Source organism: Zea mays, chromosome 4 (genome assembly GCF_902167145.1).
Source record: "Zea mays cultivar B73 chromosome 4, Zm-B73-REFERENCE-NAM-5.0, whole genome shotgun sequence".
In the NCBI taxonomy this organism is placed as follows: Eukaryota; Viridiplantae; Streptophyta; class Magnoliopsida; order Poales; family Poaceae; genus Zea; species Zea mays.
In genome coordinates, this window is record NC_050099.1 from 30,485,340 (window position 1) to 30,495,746 (window position 10,407).

Below are 10,407 nucleotides of genomic sequence, written 5' to 3' on the forward strand. Positions count from 1 at the left end.
CAATACAACTTGTTTGAACTTTTGCCTAGTGAATGCATTCTAGGTGTGACAAACAACATGATATGTCAATGCTTATGATGTTATGCTCAAGTTTTAGTGGCAGTAACACCAGGGGTGTTACATTTAATAGAGCAATTACTATCGCTCGTGAACTGAAAAACACAAAGAAGGTTGAACAAGGTTAGGCACATAAGGAAAATGTTAAGACAAAATTAGTTTCATTTATAGAAAAGATATAGTTGCCATGACAATAGTAAAATGAAAAAATTCTGATGGCCTAAACCATCAGACATAACCCCCTACACCGTCGGACATAAGTTATGTCCAACGGTTTAGGACTTATGTCCAACAACAATGGTCTGTCGGTACTAAAAGGTCAAAAATAAGGTGATTTTCGATGGCCTCCAAGGGTCGTCGACAGTTAAAGATGTTGAAGGCCATGACGGCGTCTAGTGGGCCCCATAACCTTATGCCCGATGACCTGCATCTCTTCCATCCTATCGTAGTGCCCCCTCTTCATATGAACTTATGATACAATACAAGCATGTGGGTCCTCACCATGGTGCACCCACACCTCATAGCCAGGCATATAGTCGTTATTAAAAAGGCCTATTGACATAGTCCTCCTGTCATGGAAATAAATGTTGTGACACTTGCAACAAGGGAACCAAACGTCAGTTCTGGTCTCCGACCTAGCAAAAGCACGGTCGAGAAAAGCGTTGGTCTTGGCAACTGTAGCATCCCAAAAATTCAAATCCTGAAATTTTCTTAAACTTGCTCTAAATTCAAAATGAATTTCAAATTTCATTTCAAAATGTTTGTTTGCGAGTTGATATCAGCAAATGAAATATAGTGGTCTATATTCTCTCCAAAATCCTCCTCAAAATATCCTACAAATATTTCCCCAGTGACCCCCTATATTCTTTCCAGAAATACTATCCAGATATTTCCCCAGTGATCCCCTTCAAGTTCTTTCCAGAAATATTGCCCAGATTTTCCACCGATATTTCTCCAAATATTTTCCTCCTAAAAAATACCTTCAGAATCATTTTTCAAGTCCCTACAAATATTTTCTTCATAACTTTCCTCATGCTCATACGTATACGTATGCCTCCGGTGTCATACGGTGAGCTCTACAAGCTAATTACACTCATATAAGACAAATTCATGCTAATCTCCCACTAATCCTCTCATCCTCCCACTAATCCTCTCATCCCTCCCCCGAATCCCCCACCATGGCTATAAATAGAGGGGCAAGGGCCTCCTCTCATCCCACCCCAAGCCATTTCATGGCAACTCTCTCCCCCCCACACACACCCACTCCATGTTCCACACAAGCACACACTAGCACAAGGATCGTTCGGTCATTCTTCGATCGTTTGTCCCCCTGTTCTTAGTTTGTTCGTTCGTTCGTCCGATCGTTCATGGTTCGTCGTCCGTTCGTCCGATCATTCGATCGTTCGTCCGTTCGTTCGTCCAAATAATCTTTTTCCTGCCGTTATGCTGCCGAAATTCCGATCGTTCGTTTGTTCGATCATTTGATCGTTCATCGTTCGTTCATAGTTCCTATTCATCGTTCATCGTTCGTTCATAGTCCCTATTCATCGTTCTTCCAGATAATCTTTGTCCTACCGTTATGCTGCCGAAATTCCGATCGTTCGTTCGTCCGATCATTCGATCGTTCGTCCGTTCGTTCGTCCAAATAATCTTTTTCATACCGTTATGCTGCCGAAATTCCGATCGTTCGTTTGTTCGATCATTCGATCGTTCATCGTTCGTTCATAGTTCCTATTCATCGTTCATCATTCGTTCATAGTCCCTATTCATCGTTCTTCCACAATCTTTGTCCTGCCGTTATGCTGCCGAAATTCCGATTGTTCGTTCGTCCGATCATTCGATCGTTTGTCCGTTCGTTCATAGTCCTTTTCATCGTTCATCGTTCGTTCATCATCACTATTCATCGTTCGTTCATACGACTATTCACCATTACTATTCATCGTTACTATTCACAGTTACTAATCTTCATCGTCACTATTTATCGTTACTATTCATCGATGATATCTATGGCAACCTTTGCGTCGTTACTATTCATCATTACTATTCATCGATCATCCGATCACCCCAAATTTAAACTACTCATCCGTCATGCTGTCCAGTCCACCTAAGACCAGCCAGACCAATATTTCAGTCATACGAACTCCGGTGACTGTGATTTTCCTTCCAGTGGGAACTTCCCATCTGGCACCCATTCCAGGTTTCTCCAAGTTGAGCACGCTTAACTTTGAGATTCCTTCGAACTAGGCTCCCAAACTCCGATTCCAATAATTCTTGTTTCTAACTTCTTATCAAATTATTCCCTATCCAACCATGTCATCACTTAAGCATGGTTCATATTCCAGAAAACTCCCAAAATACTCTTGTCCCATATTCTGCCTATAACTCTCATGTTCATACTAAGTCAGACGATTCATTCGTCACTATTCTCACCAACAGTGAACTTCACTATGCTACACCACATACACTCAGCTATAAATACACCCAGCTACCATCTCCCTCTCCACACACACTCAACACCCTCAGCCAAGGCAAACACCCCACCCACTCAGTTACTCCGCTCTGCCAGCTACATGCATAGTGTCGCTTCGCCTCCAGTCCACCCTCCTGGTAAGCACCTCCGCTCCACCACCAGTAATATCACAACACCACATGACACAGATTCTACTCAAGACTCTACCCATCCATATATCACTATTCTGACCACTATACTAAATATTTGTTGGTATACTTGTTGGTTTGTATGTTTGCTTATTCATGTTGCATAGTTATTGGAGCGTTCATGCCGTCTCGTGGAGGCCAGATCTGCAAGTCTACGCCAGGCGGTGGAGCTAGAAGCTAGTTCCGCGAGCTCTCCTTCCCCCTTCGCCGGATAAGCACGGCAAGCTCACTGGATCCCTTTGATGCATAAATTACCTATGATTTTTCAACCACAACCCTCAGCCTATTATTTTATGCATGATATGATTTTGAGACAAGTTATTATGGCCACCCAGCCGCATGCCGCAATCAATCCTTGATATATTTGTTCCAAATGATTTGAGAAAAGGTGTGAGGTTTCAAAAGAAAATGCTTTTCAAAATGTGTATGATGAAGGGTTTTCACCCTTATCACCTTTGAGTAGGGATGATCAGGGACTCCCTGGTTTAGGGGAGGGCCTAAGATGATGGCTCAGCAGGTTTAGGCATGAGCAGAAGGATTGTCCCCTCGTATAAGGACCGGTTTGTCATCCTTCACTACCTATACTCATGATAAGTACAACCACTCGAGACTGTGTGGGCAGTCACTCAACCTGAACTCGTACGGTCCAACCCCAGGGTTATGAAGGCTGGGGAGCACCGGGAGGATAAGGAGGGGGAATGTTTTGTCCGGTTTGGACATGGCGGTGGCCTGACTCCTTCCGGCATAACCGTTAAGGTAGGGACGTGCAAGGAAAGAAAGAGATTCGGTGTTGGATCTCATGGCAGTGAGATCGTAGAGCCGGACTAGTGGGTAAAGTGTACACCTCTGCACAGAGTTTGAAAACCTATTCGAATAATCTTTGTCCACAGGAATGGACGAGTCTGGTGTGGTATGGCAATTAGTGTTTTGTTTTCAAAAAAAGGGTGCGTTTGAGAAAAGTGGTTTTTAAAAGGTCCGGCGGTTGAGCCGTGAGCTATGGTGGACGGGAAGTCCAGTAGCTGTTTTTGAAAATGAAAACTAGTGGGAAACTGCTGAGATACCTGGATGGTTTAGTCTAGGGGATTTTGTTCTAATATTGAAAAACTTCCCGCTCCTTTGGGAGAGGATGCGCTTTGAAAAATACAAAATGTTTTACAAAACAACCCTACATAAAATATTGTTGTTTCTGCAAAATATCCTGAGCTCCACATATTCCATGCATTATATTTGATTTTCCCATTCTACGGGTGAAGGTGGGCTACTGAGTACGTTTGTACTCACCCTTGCTTATTTGTTGTTTTTCAGAAAAAAGGAGATCGGGTAAGAGTTACGACTGTTCTCAACCTTGCATGTGGCTGTTGGACCGCTGATTTGCTTCGCTACGTATATCTGGCTGCTTCAGCCCCACTCTAATGATATGTCTCGAGTTGTGGACCAACTCTTAAAGTTGATCGCCACCTTTATAGGTTTGTCTCGTTAAGCAGATCTGGAATCATCTGATGTATAAATGTGTTTACTAGCCTCCTGGGACTAGTAATTGTATCACATTTGAGTCCTAGAGGATCGGGACGCTTCGGTTGGTATCAATGCTGTTAGGTTGGCCGCAGGACGTAACCCTTAGCCTGATCCAAAAGTTTTTGAGTCAAAACTATTTTCAAAAAAAATCTTGCTCTCATCCCTTCATTTCAAAAATGTTTTCCCCTTTCCTTCTCTCAGAAGTCAGATGGAGGTTCGCTGCCAAACCAGCTTTTGCCAGAATGAAGATGGTTTCCCCAAGTTGTTGAGAGCATGCACAGTCCGCCTCGGAATCAGGAGCCAACCAGAGTATGATGGTCGTGAATTCGTCGAGCATGGCACAGAGAAGTGTGTCGTGACGGTATACATTGGATCCAGTCCGCACCATGTGGAATGGAGTGTCACTGCTGCTGGGCACAGATTCAAAGACACCTGCCAAGTCGTCGCCCGCAAGGCATTGAGGGCCTTGTGTCAGATTTATGAAGAAGAAGTGGCCGACACCCCGCTCAGATTCTTTCCGCCCTTTCAAAGAGATCGTCCAGTTTGGATGGCTAGGATGCGTGCATTTGAAGGGCAGCAGTTGCTTGAGGACGACCCCACAGTCACGTACCTCACTGCATACCTGCTCACCTTGGATGCACAGTATGATTTCTTGGCTCGACACCACCGTCAGATGATTGCCCGAGCAGAAGATGCAGAGAAGCTCAACCGTAAGCTCCATGTGGATCTCACCACAGCTCAAGCCCGTGCAGCTGCCTTGGAAAGTCGTGAAGTCATTACTGTTGAAGCCCTGAAGCAAGCCAAGGATGAGCACGTCCAGAAGTTGATGCAGGCCTACTTGGTAACCCATAACCAACGTACAGCCCTGCGGATCTAAGAGCCCGCTTCATCCAACCCTGTTCAACCCATCAGAGCTGAAGACCCCCAGATTCTTGAAGGTCACTCGGTATCTATCAGAGGAGAGAAGAAGGCTTGGGAACTCCCGGAAGGAGCCATAGTCTTGGAAGGAATTCAATTCTTCCCTCAGGCTATGCATAAGCAAGAGCACCCTAAAGCCTCCCAAGCTCCCCCGCCGGAGTTGTTTGAGCCCCTTACCATGAAGAAGATTCCAGCACCATCCCTTGAAGTCAAGGAAGAAGCTGCAAGCACCCCGCCAGCACCGTCGCCCTCTGAGGAGCTACAAGAGCCAGTCCCACTTGAAGAAGAGTTTGACCCCGTCCTGCCATCTCAGTCGCTGCCAGAAGAAGTCATCAACATCAGCTCCCTCTTGACCCATCCAAGAGATGTCTCAGATTGAAGGTTGCTAGCCTCGCCAGAAGAGAAGCTGCCTGGTCTAAAGTTAGTTATGCCCAGTCCTCTGCATGCATTGGGTAGTGAAGTTTTTCTTCACTTTGGCTAGAGCCCTGCATGTATGAGAGGTAATCGTGTAGACTCGTGTTTTGCAAAACTCTAATTGTGTGGCCCCCTAGGGCATTTCAAAATGAATTTCGCTTGATGTTTTCTCCCCTTTTGAGTGCATATGTGATGCTTTAACGTTAGTGCTCATAAGTTGCATTTAGCATAGTTCTAAATTCAGGAGCCAAGCAATAGTAGTTATGCTTAGCCCCCGAATCGGAGTAGTCCGTGCTTTGGAAAAACTCTATTCTTCCCCTATTCAAAACATTTGATTTGTTTGTGCTTATCATTGCTGAGCTTGTGTGTTTTCTTTCCATTTGTCTTAAAAAAAGAGGTTTTCTCTAAAAACATAGATCACAAATTAGAGCTAATACTCATCTTATGCTTCCATTCTCCCCTTACCCCATCTTAAGAGAAAAGAACCTTACCCAAGAAGATACCGGGAAGCTTACCCTTGAAGCCTGCAATAAGCTACAAAAGCAACCAGTCCAGCCGCTCAGTCAAAAGGACCGACCGTGAGAATCAAAGCACTGCCCCTGAGTCAAAGGAAACAGGAAAATAGGATAGAAGGAGTTATTACCTTACAGAGAGGCAAAGATTCTTGGAACCAGAGACCACAAACATCAGAGTCATTGACCCCACCACTCACCCGTGCCCCCTGCACGCGTGCCCGCCTCCATGCGCACCACCACTGCCCCACTTCCCCTTTGTAGCACACCCATTGCCGCCATTACCGCCAGCAACACCATCCTCCCCTCCATCGCCCATGCTGCCTTGTGTCACCTGCTCCATCACCGGCACTCCGCACCCGAGCACCCCCACTCGCTTATAAATTCCCCACACCAGCTCCCTCAACTCCCATCTCGCTCAAAGCAAAGCACACTCCAGATAAATCCCCTCTACCAAATCGCAAGCAACTCCATTTTCCACTCCCTCGCCTCTAAGATCACAATGCTTGGTGATTCTTGGGTTGAAGACTGTTGTACATGGTTCATAGTCTTTGGTTTCCTCCAATGTATGATGGTAATACTCTTTGATAGAATCCTCCAGTGGGAAGAGCAAAGAGAAAGAAAGGGTCAGTGAAAAGAAGATAGCAAAGAGAAGATAAAAGAAGGTTCTCCCAGAATCAACCCTGTGTCAGTCTTTTCTCCGCAGCCTGCTCAAGCAGCAACAGCAGAAGAAGGCCCCATAACACCCTTGTTATGAGGTACTTCAAGGAGTTCAAAACTCCAAGATTCAAGAGTCCTACCCTCATTCTTTTTAAGTGGGGTAGTGTTCCAGTAAAGTTCCTGCTATAGAGAAAAAGAAGAAGGCCTGTAGCAAGCTTGTGGAGGACCAGATCATCGAAGCATATACGTTTCTGGATGAGAGGTGGTCACCCAAGTTTCGTTGATGAAGCACTAGAAGACCAATCAAGGAAGGAATCCATGAGGGAGTTCGCAAGAGAAAGGTTTGTGTGTTGGCATCGATGCTTCCTCAATAAGCTAGCTGCCAAGCGAAAGCTGAAGCCTGAAGATGATCTTTGAGTAGCCAGAATCAGCGTTTGCAATCGGCAACCAGATGCTCCTCAAAGGCCAGATTTTGTTGAAGTTCCATCTCCTCGAAGAGTCTGCAAAGTGAAGATATGTAGCTGAAGTAAAGCTATACCCATAACCCTTATAAGCCGAATCTCGAGGACGAGATTCCTTTTAAGTGGGGTAGATTTGTAGCATCCCAAAAATTCAAATCCTGAAATTTTCTTAAACTTGCTCTAAATTCAAAATGAATTTCAAATTTCATTTCAAAATGTTTGTTTGCGAGTTGATATCAGCAAATGAAATATAGTGGTCTATATTCTCTCCAAAATCCTCCTCAAAATATCCTACAAATATTTCCCCAGTGACCCCCCTCAAATTCTTTCCAGAAATACTATCCAGATATTTCCCCAGTGATCCCCTTCAAGTTCTTTCCAGAAATATTGCCCAGATATTCCACCGATAATTCTCCAAATATTTTCCTCCTGAGAAATACCTTCAGAATCATTTTTCAAGTCCCTACAAATATTTTCTTCATAACTTTCCTCATGCTCATACGTATACGTATGCCTCCAGTGTCATACGATGAGCTCTACAAGCTAATTACACTCATATAAGACAAATTCATGCTAATCTCCCACTAATCCTCTCATCCCTCCCCCTAATCCCCCACCATGGCTATAAATAGAGGGGCAAGGGCCTCCTCTCATCCCACCCCAAGCCATTTCATGGCAACTCTCTCCCCCCCACAAACACACCCACTCCATGTTCCACACAAGCACACACTAGCACAAGGATCGTTCGGTCGTTCTTCGATCGTTTGTCCCCCTGTTCTTAGTTTGTTCGTTCGTTCGTCCGATCGTTCATGGTTCGTTCGTCCGTTCGTTCGATCGTTCGTCCGTTCATTCGTCCAAATAATCTTTTTCCTGCCGTTATGCTGCCGAAATTCCGATCGTTCGTTTGTTCGATCATTTGATCGTTCATCGTTCATTCATAGTTCCTATTCATCGTTCATCGTTCGTTCATAGTCCCTATTCATCGTTCTTCCAGATAATCTTTGTCCTACCATTATGCTGCCGAAATTCCGATCGTTCGTTTGTCCGATCATTCGATCGTTCGTCTGTTCGTTCGTCCAAATAATCTTTTTCATGCCGTTATGCTGCCGAAATTCCGATCGTTCGTTCGTTCGATCATTCGATCGTTCATCGTTCGTTCATAGTTCCTATTCATCGTTCATCATTCGTTCATAGTCCCTATTCATCGTTCTTCCAGATAATCTTTGTCCTGTCGTTATGCTGCCGAAATTCCGATTGTTCATTCGTCCGATCATTCGATCGTTCGTCCGTTCGTTCATAGTCCCTATTCATCGTTCATCGTTCGTTCATCATCACTATTCATCATTCATCGTTCGTTCATACGGACTATTCACCATTACTATTCATCGTTACTATTCACCGTTACTAATCATCATCATCACTATTTATCGTTACTATTCATTGATGATATCTATGGCAACCTTTTCGTCGTTACTATTCATCATTACTATTCATCGATCACCCGATCACCCCAAATTTTAACTACTCATCCGTCATGTTGTCCAGTCCACCTAAGACCAGCCAGACCAATATTTCAGTCATACGAACTCCGGTGACTGTGATTTTCCTTCCAGTGGGAACTTCCCATCTACCACCCATCCCAGGTTTCTCCAAGTTGAGCACACTTAACTTTGAGATTCCTTCGAACTAGGCTTCCAAACCCCGATTCCAATAATTCTTGTTTCTAAATTCTTATCAAATTATTCCCTATCCAACCATGTCATCCCTTAAGCATGGTTCATATTCCAGAAAACTCCCAAAATACTCTTGTCCCATATTCTGCCTATAACTCTCCTGTTCATACTAAGTCAGACGATTCATTCGTCACTATTCTCACCAACAGTGAACTTCACTGTGCTACACCACATACACTCAGCTATAAATACACCCAGCTACCCTCTCCCTCTCCACACACACTCAACACCCTCAGCCAAGGCAAACACCCCACCCACTCAGTTACTCCCCTCTGCCAGCTACATGCATAGTGTCGCTTCGCCTCCAGTCCACCCTCCTGGTAAGCACCTCTGCTCCACCACCAGTAATATCACAACACCACATGACACAGATTCTACTCAAGACTCTACCCATCCATATATCGCTATTCTGACCACTATACTAAATATTTGTTGGTATACTTGCTGGTTTGTATGTTTGTTTATTCATGTTGCATAGTTATCGGAGCGTTCGTGCCGTCTCGTGGAGGCTAGATCTGCAAGTCTACGCCAGGCGGTGGAGCCAGAAGCTAGTTCCGTGAGCTCTCCTTCCCCCTTTGCCGGATAAGCACAGCAAGCTCACTGGATCTCTTTGATGCATAAATTACCTATGATTTTTCAACCACAACCCTCAGCCTGTTATTTTATGCATGATATGATTTTGAGACAAGTTATTATGGCCACCCAGCCGCTTGCCGCAGTCAATCCTTGATATATTTGTTCCAAATGATTTGAGAAAAGGTGTGAGTTTTCAAAAGAAAATGCTTTTCAAAATGTGTATAATGAAGGGTTTTCACCCTTATCACCTTTGAGTAGGGATGATCAGGGACTCCATGGTTTAGGGGAGGGCCTAAGGTGATGGCTCAGCTAGTTTAGGCGTGAGCAGAAGGATTGTCCCCTCGTATAAGGACCGGTTTGTCATCCTTCACTACCTGCACTCATGATAAGTACAACCACTCGAGACTGTGTGGGCAGTCACTCAATCTGAACTCGTACGGTCCAACCCCAGGGTTATGAAGGCCGGGGAGCACCGAGAGGATAAGGAGGGGGAATGTTTTGTCCGGTTTGGACATGGCGGTGGCCTGACTCCTTCCGGTATAACCGTTAAGGTAGGGACGTGCGAGGAAAGAAAGAGATTCGGTGTTGGATCTCATGGCAGTGAGATCGCAGAGCCGGACTAGTGGGTAAAGTGTACACATCTGCGCAGAGTTTGAAAACCTATTCGAATAATTTGTGTCCACAGGAATGGACGAGTCTGGTATGGTATGGCAATTAGTGTTTTGTTTTCAAAAAAAGGGTGCGTTTGAGAAAAGTGGTTTTTAAAAGGTCCGGCGGTTGAGCCGTGAGCTATGGTGGACGGGAAGTCCAATAGCTGTTTTTGAAAATGAAAACCAGTGGGAAACTACTGAGATACCTGGATGGTTTAGTCCAAGGGATTTTGTTCTAATATTGAAAAAGTTC